The sequence below is a fragment of the Echinops telfairi genome, unplaced genomic scaffold (genome assembly GCF_000313985.2).
Source record: "Echinops telfairi isolate 266 unplaced genomic scaffold, ASM31398v2 ScPeMD7_7469;HRSCAF=8507_1, whole genome shotgun sequence".
Lineage (NCBI taxonomy): Eukaryota > Metazoa > Chordata > Mammalia > Afrosoricida > Tenrecidae > Echinops > Echinops telfairi.
In genome coordinates, this window is record NW_022111373.1 from 59,914,613 (window position 1) to 59,927,171 (window position 12,559).

Consider the following 12,559-nt stretch of genomic DNA (forward strand, 5'->3'; position numbering starts at 1 on the left):
CTCAAAATTCCTAACCAAATCTATTGTTTCAGATATCCTCCAGAAAGTGACAATCAAATCTAAAGATCCTAGAGATACAGAAACCAAAGCCCTAAGTCAGCTAGAAAAAGAATGTATGGGAGAGAATCTCAGATTTCGTTACTGGCAAGAGGAATTGAATAGAACAAATATCATAAATTGAAGCTTCTTAATATTCTAGTGGAAATATATTGGGAGAAAGCATGAACCAGGTGGATTGAAGAAGAAGAGAAGGAGGAAGAGGAAGAAGAAGAAGGAGAAGAAGAACAGAAAACCACCAAAGCTTTGAACATTCAAGCGTGAAGGTCGCCATCAAACTCACATATGATCCAACACAAGTCCAAAGGAAGGCATACTCCTGACATTTCAAATATGGTCACAAACACAATTGTTAAGAAATAATTCCCAGATATAGAACCAGAGGTACTGAGTACCACTTAGCTTTTATAACTACCTGGTATCTTGGTTTTCCTCATAACTTACTAACAATTTCTCAATTTTCTTCACTGGTGTCTTTTTTTACCATAAATCCCTCTTTTCCCTTTTCCTTGTTTGCATATACACTGGACTTTGGTAGTCACACTAAGATCTATAGATTTGTATCTTTATCTTTGTATTGCCAGGAATTTATCCTCAATTTCTCTGATTATCCCCCAATGGACAGTCACATACCTTAAATCCCATATGGCTAAATCTAACTGTGACACTTTTGTATCAAATTGACTAAGTCAGAAATCTCAGTGGTTTGGCAGTTCAGACAGTAATTCCCCATGCTGAGATTTCCTTGGATATGTGGCCTATTCTTAATAAAATTGGACCCTGTGGAAAAGTTTACTTGCTTTTTCCTGGGCTTGTATTCTTCATTTGGATCATCACCTAACCTCCAGTTGGACTTGAGCCAGCCAGCACTCTGCTGTATTGCCTGCTGAGCTTTAGTGACATGCTTTCCAGCTTACCTGTTGACCTTGGATTCATTTGTCTCCACAGCCAGAAACATGCTCTCTGGATTGCTGATCTTGTATTCATAAGCCCTTTTAACTATGTGAGCCAAGAGTAACCTCCAGCCTGACATCTGACCCACGGATTTGGAACTTAACCCATCTCTACAATTGTATGAGCCATTACTCTGTGTATAACCTTCACTGGTTTTGCTTCCCTAGGGAAACCAGGCAAAGACATTATTATCATTACACCCATGCCTACTTTGCCACTTATACTATATATCTCAATTTGTGACATCCTCAGTCATCTAATCATCCCATTCAGAAAACTATATAACTATATATCATTCTAAATATCTTCTTTTTCTTGGCACGTACAAGCTGACTATCGTAACTTTTTCCTCCGTTTTCTCTTAAGGGGCCATTCTTCTCTTCCATCACCCCTTCTGCCCTGTCATTGTGATTGTATCTCTTCCCTAGACTTTAGAAATGCCTTCTACTTACTTTTCAGCCTTGATAACATGTTTATGCTTATATTTCAAGCATACAAATGATATTTATTTAAATACATTTTCGTCACTTAATTTCAGGAAGTGCATTAGAAATTTCCCCTCACATACAACACAAGTACTTCAGAATTTGGTAGTCATGCTACCAAATTCTTCACATCTGCACTTTTCCCCCATAACTTTATTTTTTTAATTGTTATCATTTATTTTAGAATCTATATTATAACAGGGATATGCCCATGGTTCCCGTGCTCAACGTGTTACTTGCATCTTTTAATGAATCAAAATTTCTCCCTTTTACCTTCTAAAGGGAAGCTCTGGTGGTACTATCAGATACGCACTAGACTGTGAAACACAAGGTGGGTGATTCAAAACCACCAGCCACTTCTCCAGAGAGGGATGAAGCTGTCTGCTTTCATAAGGATTTACAGCTTCAGAATCTCTATGTAGGATCAGCATGAATTGGAATTGACTCCATGGCTGTGGATTGGGTTTTGCCTTCTGCAATGAGCACATTTCCTTCACCTGACCCTCTTTGAGACGTCATTCCTTTTATGAGACTATTACACTTGTAGGAATGCATACTGACTTGTTTTAAATTCAGTTTTGTTTTGTGGATTCAACTAGAGGCTTCTGGATTAGACTAGAGGCTTCTTTAGGGAAGGGATTTATCTTCTTTTGGTATCTATAGCAAGCACCCATCATTGTATTTGACATGTAATATTGTTTAATAAATATTTGCAAAGCTTTTATAGCATTGAAGGGCAGCCAAAACATATTAACCAGTTGCTTAAATAAATAAACATTTCAGGATCTATGGTATGCATTGAGAAATATTATCTTCTAGATTGATGTTGACAAATTACTAAACCATAGACCCTTTGGCTATCACAAGAGGAATCAATAAATTCTGAATGACAACCATTTCTAAATCCACATGCTACAGTCTCCAAATTTATGTCACGTGGCTTATAAGACTCATGCATTTGCCTTCCTTGGCCATATTTCATGAATTATTCTCCTAAGCAAAATACCACTTCAATATCTTCTCCCAATAGGTACAGGATTGCAAGCAAATAAGTAAAATAATCTTAGCTGAATTCAAATCACATCTTCATTAAAGTATGCATTTTTATGTACATTGATTTTATTTGGAATAAGTAAATTCTAAAGTTGATTTATTATATTCTAAGACTATGCTAGATTCTGAGTTTAAAATGAAGTTAGGGGAACAGAAAAATAAGCAATACCAATACAATACAACTCTATGAAATTTTTAAAAAGCTAGATCAAACTTCAGAAATAAGAAAGGAAAGTGGATATGACATCTAAGTTAATATTGAAAGCAAGAATGAACATTAGCCATGAGTTTTTCTGACAAAAGAGTGATTTTTCAACCAGTAATTGGATAAACATTGTATGTGACATTTCGTCTTTCATATAAATACTCAACCTCACTGCCATCCCCTAATCAGGGACTGTATCTAACTCAACACTAGAACTTACCATAGTACATATACAGAAAAATATCCAATAAGCATGTAGTAAAAATGTTTAAAGGACAAAGGAACAAAGAAAAGACAGAAGGGCAAGATTTCATTTTCTTTGCATTTATCTTGTCAGTGTTTGTTATGGACTGCCTTTAAAATGTATCACTGTAAAACATTCCTGAACTGTCTTCTTACTTTTATCAAATGGCAAGGGTCATATATACAATTTCTATTAAAAAGATTGAAAAAAGTTATGATAGAAATATATAAAATTTTGAAAGGTAAAAGAGCCAGAATAAGGCAAATTCATAATTCATTTACTCTATGTTTATATGAGTGGTTAGATATCTAAGAGTTATTAACTAACTAAGCATATATATACATATACAGAGAGAGAGAGAAAAGATAGTTACATACATATACTACACATGTACGTGTGAATATGTATATATCATACATGCAAATTTAACTGATATATGCCTACACCTGCTACTCACGTAGTAACCATCTAGTAGTCCAATATTTTGCACTTATGACATTAGAAAAACATACTACAAAAAAAATATATTGAGAAACTGTACAACTATTTTGTCCACTAGTGTCATACTGCTGACAGTACGTAGTAAGCAAGCAAGAGTAACACTATGGTGGTTAAGCTTATGTGTAACCTTGGCTAGGTCAAGATATTCAGTGGTTTGGTAGCTATGTAATGATATAATTGGGCAGTTATTATTTGGTAATCATATGGTCATCCTCTACTTCATGATTTGATGTGACATAACTGTCTGGTCTTTAACTAACCATGCCAGTCAGTGATAAATATACACTATATATATAGTAAGTCAGGAGAATTGCTTTTAGTTTTCCAGTCAAACATCACAAGTTTACTCCAAACAAATATGTTTAATAGCTCAGATCTCAGCAGATAGCTATGAACAGGTCCTCCCAGCAATATATTTGTCAGTTAATTTAGAATAACTTACAAAGAAAAAATGATTCATTTTGTGCCATTAGGGAATGAGACAATTATGATTCAGGGCTCTTATCAGTTTTTAACAAAATTAGGAATCTCATCAACTCATTGAGGCTTTGCAATACATTTATAATAATGTGGCCCCATATAAAACAACAATGTTCAGATAGCTCTACTGCTCTAAGGAAGTTCATTCAGAAATACCTCAAAGATAAAGTAACATAGGGAGGACCATCAGCTTTAACAAATGAAGAAACTGTGGCTAATGTCAAAAAAATGATAGAACACCATAGAATTGCTATTGAAGCAATGACTATAGAAGTTCAGATTTCGCATGGTTTTGAACTTTCAGATTTAATTTCAATTTTAATTCTCATATTGTCTTAGCAGTTTTTCAGCTTGATAAGCACTAAAAAGTCCTGATTAAGATCAACTAGCTCAAATAGCAGACTTTTACATCATTATTTAAAGCAAAAATCTAAGCTATTGAAATTAATTTATGGAACAAATCATAGTTAGAATATATCCTGGATTTACCAATATGATCAATGAAGCCCGGTGAAATCAAAACTATAACTTCTGAGAAAATCTGAAAATCTGGGTCAATTAAATTCAAGGAGAGAAGTCAGCTCAGAAGACTGTGGGTAATCTTGATAGATTTTCTCAAAGAACAAAGGAACAGATTGCAATGTATCACTAAGAATTTATTTTAATGAAAAACTGCATTAGTAAGAAAAAGGCCAGGAAGTTTACAATGAGAGATTTTGTTTGTTTGTCTACTTGTTTCCATCATGGAAACTACACCTGCTCATTCTTTAAGGATAGCAAATTCTCTGTCATATGCGAATTTAATAGAGAAACTTTACCTCATGTTATATCCCCAGGTTAGCACCTATGATGTATTTAGGTTCTCAAAACTCAGAACATTTTAAAGGAACAAAATTTGAGTCCTATCAGGATGTGATGTTAATCCAACAGTGCCCATTTCTCAAAAGTTATAAGCATAGATAAATGATATGTCAAGAAACATTTCCCATTCTTTCCACTAAGTAAAGATGTTTTTGAATTTATGGCAATACATTTATATATATATATGCCACTGCATGTTCAATTGTCTAATATGAATGTGGATCACCATTTGTCTTGTCAATTGGTCATCCTGTGATGACTTGTGTGTTGTTATGATACTGGAAGCGATGTCACTGATATTTCAAATATCATTAGGGTCACTCAAAGTGAACAGGTTTCTGTAGAGCTCCCAGGTTAAGAACAAACTACAAAGAATAGGTTGTCCACTTATAAATTAACCATGGTAAACCTTATGGGCAGAATAGAAACATTGTGAGATACTAAAAACTTCATATAACGAACAAAACATTATCACAGACAGTGCCAAAAATGACACCCTTATGTTACAAGGCACTCAAAATAGGACTGAGCAAGAGTTGTCTTCTCAAAATAGAGTCACCATAATGACATGGATGAAGTAAAGTCTTCTATATCTTCATGGGTTGATGGGGTACAACTCAAAATTAAGAGTAAACTGCTTCAAAGGTCTGCGGATATTCAGAACTTGGGATGTAAAACTAGGAATCTCAGAAAGTTGAAAATTGTTTAGAATGAAATGGAATGCATTGAAATTTGCAATATGGGCATTGGTGAGCTGAAATGGGTATTGTGAATCAGAAAAGTATATTGTTTACTGTGCTGCTGATGAAACCATCAAGAAGCATGAGTGTTTTCAGCATCAAAAAGGACACCTCAAGATATATTTTGAAGTACTATGCTGTCTGCGATAGGATTATATCTTTCCCACTCAAGGAAAACCAATCAATGCAACTATTATTCAAATTTATACACCAACTAGCAAAGCTAATGATGAAGCTTTCACTTCAGTCTGAAATCGAACAAACATGCAATCAAAATGCATTGATTTTTACTGGTGATTGGGATACATAAGTTGAAAGAAAACAGAAAGGAACAGTAGTCAGAAAATAAGGTTTTAGCATTAGAAATGAAGTCAGAGATCTCATGATACAATTTTGTAAAACCAACTATCTGTTCATAGTCAATGCCATTTTAAATAACACAAATAGCAACTATACAAATGGACTTCTAATTGAATGTAGTGGAATCAAATTGACTATATCGTGAGAAGAGATGATGGAGAAGCTCAGTATTGTTATCTAAAACCAGGTCAAGGATTGACTGTGGGACACAGCATCAATTCCACCTTTGTAAATTCAGGTTGAAGGTGAAAAAAATGAAAACACGTCCACAAGAGTCAGAATACAACCTTGAGTAAATCCCACCTGAATTTCCGGAACATCACAAGAATAAATTTGACTCATTGGATACTAAGGACAAAAGGCCTAATGAGCTATGGAACATTAAGAAAATCATACATGAAGCAAGAAAAAAATCATTAAAAAGACAAGAAAGAAAGAAAATATCAAAGGGGATGTCAGAAGAGGTTCTGCAACTTGCACTTAATCATAGAATAGGTAAAACAAATGAAATAAATGACAGAATCACAATGCTGAACAGAAAAATTTCAAAGGGCAGCTGGAGAAAACAAAGCAAAATCAGAGAAATCTTATTAATTGAAGAAGACATGGCTTTAGGATTGAAGGAAGGCTTCTTAACAACCTACCATAGGCAGATGACATAATCTTGCTTGCTGAAAGTGGCGGGACTTAAAGCACTTGCTAATGAATAGCATTGCAATCTTCAAGATGGATTACAACTCAATTTAAAGAAGACGACAATCCTCAAAACTAAACCAATAGTAACATCAGGATTAATAGAGAAAAGACTGAAGTTGGCAAGAATTTTGTCTTGCTTGGATCGACAAGGAATACTCATGGTAGCAAGAGTCAAGAGATCAAAAGGCATGTTGCACTGAGCAAATCTGCTGCACAAAACTTCTAGAGCCATGTTGAAGATGGCACAAGACTGGGCAATGATTCGTTCTGTTGTGCACAGGATCACTATTCATTGGAAGAGACTCAATGACGCCTAACAACATCTTCAATAAAATGTGCAAGTGAAATTTTGCTGAACATCGCCCAACAATGGATACAGCAGTACATTGACAAGGAGTTGCCAGAGATTCAGGCTTGATTGAGAACAGAACCTGGAACAAAGTATAACATTGCTTACATCAGATGGATCTTGGCTGAAAGCAGAGGATTCCAGAAAGATGTTTGGTTTTTATTGACTACACCATGGGTCATAATGAGCTATGGATAACCCTTAAGAATGGGAATCCCAGACACTACATTGTCCTCATGTAGAACCTGTACATAGATCAAAAGGTAGTTGAACAAATAGAACAAGGGAATACAACCTATTTTAAAATCAGAAAAAGTGTATTTTGGGATTGCATACGCCCATCATACTTATTCAATCAAGGAAGCTGGATTATGAAGAAAACCATGGCTTGCTCACCTGAGATAACTGTATAGCATATGTGAGCAAGTAACTTTTGCTACTTTCAATCACTGAGATTTTGATGTATTGTGTTACCACAATTTAACTGTAAAGGTACCAAGAAGCACAGAAACAATGTTATATTCCATTTGACATGAATATGTAACATATGAAATGAGAAAATGAGAAAATAAGTTTTGGGGAGGTGCCTTAGTTTTCTGTTTCTGCTATAACAGAAATATCACACATGGATGGCTTTTACAAACAGAAATTCATATCATCACAGCTTAGAATGCTAACGTTAGACCTCAGGGCTCCAACTCTAAGGGGAGACTCTTTCTGTTCACTCTGTGGAAGATCCATATTGCTGTTCAGTTTCTATTCCTAGGTTTCTTGACAATTGTGTGGTGTGTATCTTTCCCATCTCTGCTTTAGGCTGCTTATGAAATCTCTTCTTTTATATATAAAAAGGGAGTGCTTTAAGACAAACCTTACAATACACCCTGTATTAATTATATTAATATAACAAATAGTACACCATTCCCAAATGAGATTATAACCACAGAATAGAAGAACTTACAGCACAAAATTTAGGGGAACAGAATTCAATCCATAATAGAGAAGGAAACAACTCAATTTGTGAAGAAGCATGAACTCCAATTTGAACAGCTCAGACTTCATTTTCTAGGCAATGGAGGGCTGTTAAAAGCTTTCAACCAGGGGAATAGTATGAACACAATTGTGCTTTAGGAAAATTAATCACGGAGGATAGAGGATACATAGGAAGCACAAAGGCACATACAGCAAGGCAATAAGTTGGGCTATTGTGAAAGGCATGCAGGCATGGGGTTTAAACTAGGGTAGTGGCAGTGGGAACCAACTTGGCATAATGAATGGAACAGTAATTTGCAGGTCCTGGCAACTGATGAGGCCCAAGGGACTTAAAAGTCCAAGATTTTGAATGCAAATGATTAAGATGGTACCACTGCCACTGAAATAGTAAGCAAAGAAAGAAGAACAAATTAACCAGGGGGTGGGGGATGCAAATTTAGGCCAAGCATAATATTCCACAGAGAATTGGAAACTAAATAAATTGGGATTTGAAAGTTATTCGAAATGTAAAACCATGATATGGATGAGAATACCACAGGAAAATAAAGATGGATCACTGGTGAACATGTATGTTTTGTCAACAAGAAAGAAAAAAGATAACAGGAAAATATGTTTTAAAGAGAGGAGAGTTTCAAGAAGAGGGTGACTTAGCCTATTAGATGTAAGGATGGATTAAACATGATGGCTACTGCAAAATGGTAAAATTTGGTAACTTTTATGAGAGTGATTTTTAATATTGACTGCAGATGAAAGCTATTATTCAAATTATGGAGAAGTGAGTATTGTCAAACATTCTAAGGCTGTGTGTGAGAGACAGAGATCCACCATAACAAATATAGAAATTAAAATGATTAAATTAAATTATATAATTAAGAAACATGGTAAATCTCAAAAGCATATTAATGTTAAAATGTTACAAAACTATACACAGTTTGATTCCCATCATTTAAACATTCAAATAGTGATATATTTTATTTAAGAATATATGCTATAAAAGTATATTTATACAAACATACACATATAAGGAAAGATAGACTGTCAACAGAGAAAGAAGAAATTAAGGATGGACCTTTGAAGGAGCTGTAATTTCAGGCAACACATAGGAGCATAAACAGAGATACAGAAAACTATGTTCTCACAAAGTCACAAGAGGAGGGAGCTTCATCAAAAGTAGAATAGTTAATACAATTAGATATTGATATTTAAGCTAGATAAGTCCACTCTATGAACTGAAGGTAATCATGAGATCCCCAACTTCAAATTCTCAAGATTAGGGGATGATTAGGTGATTATTCTCATCACAAAGAGTTTTTTTAAGAACCAAAAATAACAGAACTTATTGTTGCATCTCTGGAACAGAAAGAATCAATAAATGATAGCTATTAATTTCACTTTCCCTATAAGTAATGAAGTTGATGATAACAGCTCTTCTTTCTGCATACTGGACCAGGAGTCAGAGGCAGTTGAATATTGTGGCTACGTACAAGAAATATGGAGCCAGAATGCTTAGATGTAATTCACAGAATTAACAAGTCAACAATTTAGTTTGTTGATTTTGAGCAATTAATTTAACCTTGATATACCCCTTTTATTCATCTACAAAATGAATATGATGGTAATTGGTGATCATGATAACATATATGATTATGATAATACATTGCTTTTCATAGTATTATTGCAAGAATTTTAATAAACAAAAACTACACTTAAAATATTGACACATATTACAGTATTTAATACATTTAATTACATTTGTAAGTATTTTAGGCTATTTAATGATTTGTTATTAATATCAGATTATTTGTGCATGTATACATGTAGGAGTGAGAGAGAGAGAGTATGTGTGTGTTTAACATGGAAAAAGATAAGAAACACTTTGAACAGATCCTCCTGAGCAGATATTGAGCAGATACCACTCAGTCCATCCATGACCAATCACATTTTACACTGGACAGTTAAAGATAGAATCTGTGATCATTCAATAACCCAAATATGTTTCTAATGGTAATATCATCAACAATTACAGTCTATATTTTTGTATAAATAAAAATTTCATGCTGTTTATTTACAGTTTAAATATATTTTAGATTAAAAATAAAATATCCATATTTTTGTAACTGAATATATTGTCTTGAGTTAAATTATTTTGAGCCTCTTTACATTTCTAAGATGCAATGATTCTTCAATGAAGTCAAACTATCTAATATTTTTATAGTATTTACAGGCTTCTTGATACTCTGTTAAGTAGTTTAACTATCCATGTATATTTGTGAATTCTTATAATAGCCTTACAAGTTAAATCCCATTGTGATCCATTTTATGTCTGAGGAATCAAAGACTAATTGAGAAATCATCAATTACTATGGCCCTTCTAGTTATAATTCCTAGTGGGGGGGAGGGGTTTATAATTCTAAAATCTATGCCTTAGCTATAATCCCATTTTTGAGGCTTTTCTCTGTGACAAATTTGATGAGGGCCATATCCTTAGAATCTGCTTTGGTCGAGGATGTGACTTAAATCACCATCCTTTGTTTCCTTGGAGATATGACCTGCAAAAAGATAAAACTCACCTCCGTCAAAGCCATTCCTCTGTGTATAAGAACCAACTCACGCAGAGAGAAAAAGCCCAGGCCCTGTGGAAGATCACTTTTCAGTACTCTATCTGAAGTGGTGGAATTCAAGACCAGATCCATTGGAGATTGCGGCACAGAGACAAAGGGACAGACACGAGGAGAAGCATCAACACCATAGTACTATAAGACAGAGTGACAGGTGAGCTTCCTGGTCCACGTTGGGAGAAGGCAAGTGACCACATGACTAAAGAGATGAGGATCAGAGAGACACTTGGTTGCTGACTGAGGAGAGGTGTTGCTGGGGAGCGATGACTATATGCTTATGGTTTACCAATCATGAATTGTGGTAATCTATTAATTTCGCTAATAACCCCCATACTTGGGAGTATTGTCTGTGAGTTCTGTGTGGCTGTGGCAATGAATTATGAACCCTACCATAGAAGTAGAGTGTGGTGAAAGGAAAAGTTGGTATCAAGGTAGGTAAGAAGGATAGATTTTAGAAGCATACCTAACACCTGCCTGTTGGCATTAGGGAAACTAGAAGATGGGAGATAGGGCCTCTCATGCTATTTATTGCACTATGTTGATTCAGGGAAGTAATAGCAAATCCTGGGTATGAATAAAGTTGTGCTCTTACATATCATATTTGAGTACTCTCAGCAGGATTTTAATAATGGTCAAAAAGTTCTGTGTGCGTCCCTCTGTTCCCAAACCAATCTCACTGCCGTGGAGGCAATGCTGACTCATTGTGAGCCCCTCTGGGTTTCTGAGACTGTCACTGTTGAAAGGAGTAGAAAGCCCAGTCTTTCTCCCGAGGAGCTGTTGGTGGTTTTGAACTGCCAACTATGCAGATCACAGCCAAATCTGTAACCACTACACCACCAGAGTTCCCAGGTGTGATAATATTTTCCCATCTATGAATTTAAAGGTGAACCTGGATTTAAGTTACATCTCCAGAACCATATAACTCTTAGTTATATCAACCATGCCCTTAGCCCTTATGCCATCCTTATCAGCGCCTAAGAGTTTCCACCACTTACCTGTGAGGTTTTCAAACAGCAATTGCTTGTGTCTTACTACAAAGCTGGAAGTTACATCACTGGTATTTCAAATAATAGCAGCGTTATCCAAGATGAACAAATTTCAGCAGAGTTTCCAGACTAATAACAGACTATGAAAAAGGAATAAGATGTGCGTTTCTGAGGAACTAGCAACTAAAAACCTGAATATTGTCAGATGGTGAAAACCTCATGAGTAGCAAGAAAACACTGCCAGACAAAGGCGACTAAAGAGGACTGAGGACGAGCTGCCTTCTCACAAATGTTGTTGGGTGCCATTCAGTTGGTTCCAACCGATTGCAGTGCTATGCCCAAGAGAATGAAACACTGTCCGGTCCTGTGTCATCTTAAAACACTGATCCTATGCCTGTGGTCATGGCTGCAGCCACTGTGTCAGTCCATCTCCTTAAGGGTCTTCCCCTTTTCCTCTGCCCTCGATTTTACCAAGCACGATGTCCTTCTCCAGGAACTTGTATCTCTTGACACGATATCCGTGTGTGTAAGACAAAGTCTCTCTGCCCATGCCTCTTGAGAGGACTCTGGCCACACTTATTTCAAAGTAGATTTGTTTGTCCTTTGGGCAACCCATAGCACTTACAACATTCTTTGCCAGCACCACAATTCAAACACATCGATTAATTTTAAGTCTTCCTTATTCAATATCTAACTTTCACATGCATATAAGGTAATTAAAAATGCCATGGCATACTTTAGGTCTCAAAGTAATGCCTTCACAACATTAACAAAGTAAAATGGAGAAAAAACAGGACAAATATAAACTACTCAAAGGGGAAATCAAAAGATAAGATGTGAAAGTTTCACCTACATCTACAATAATCCACCGTCCAATGTACTCGGTATGATAGCAACGCTTGTGTGTGTGTGTGTGTGTGTGTGTGTGTGTGTGTGTTTCAGCATAGGAAATCCAGGCAAGGTAACGCTATCGAGACGGG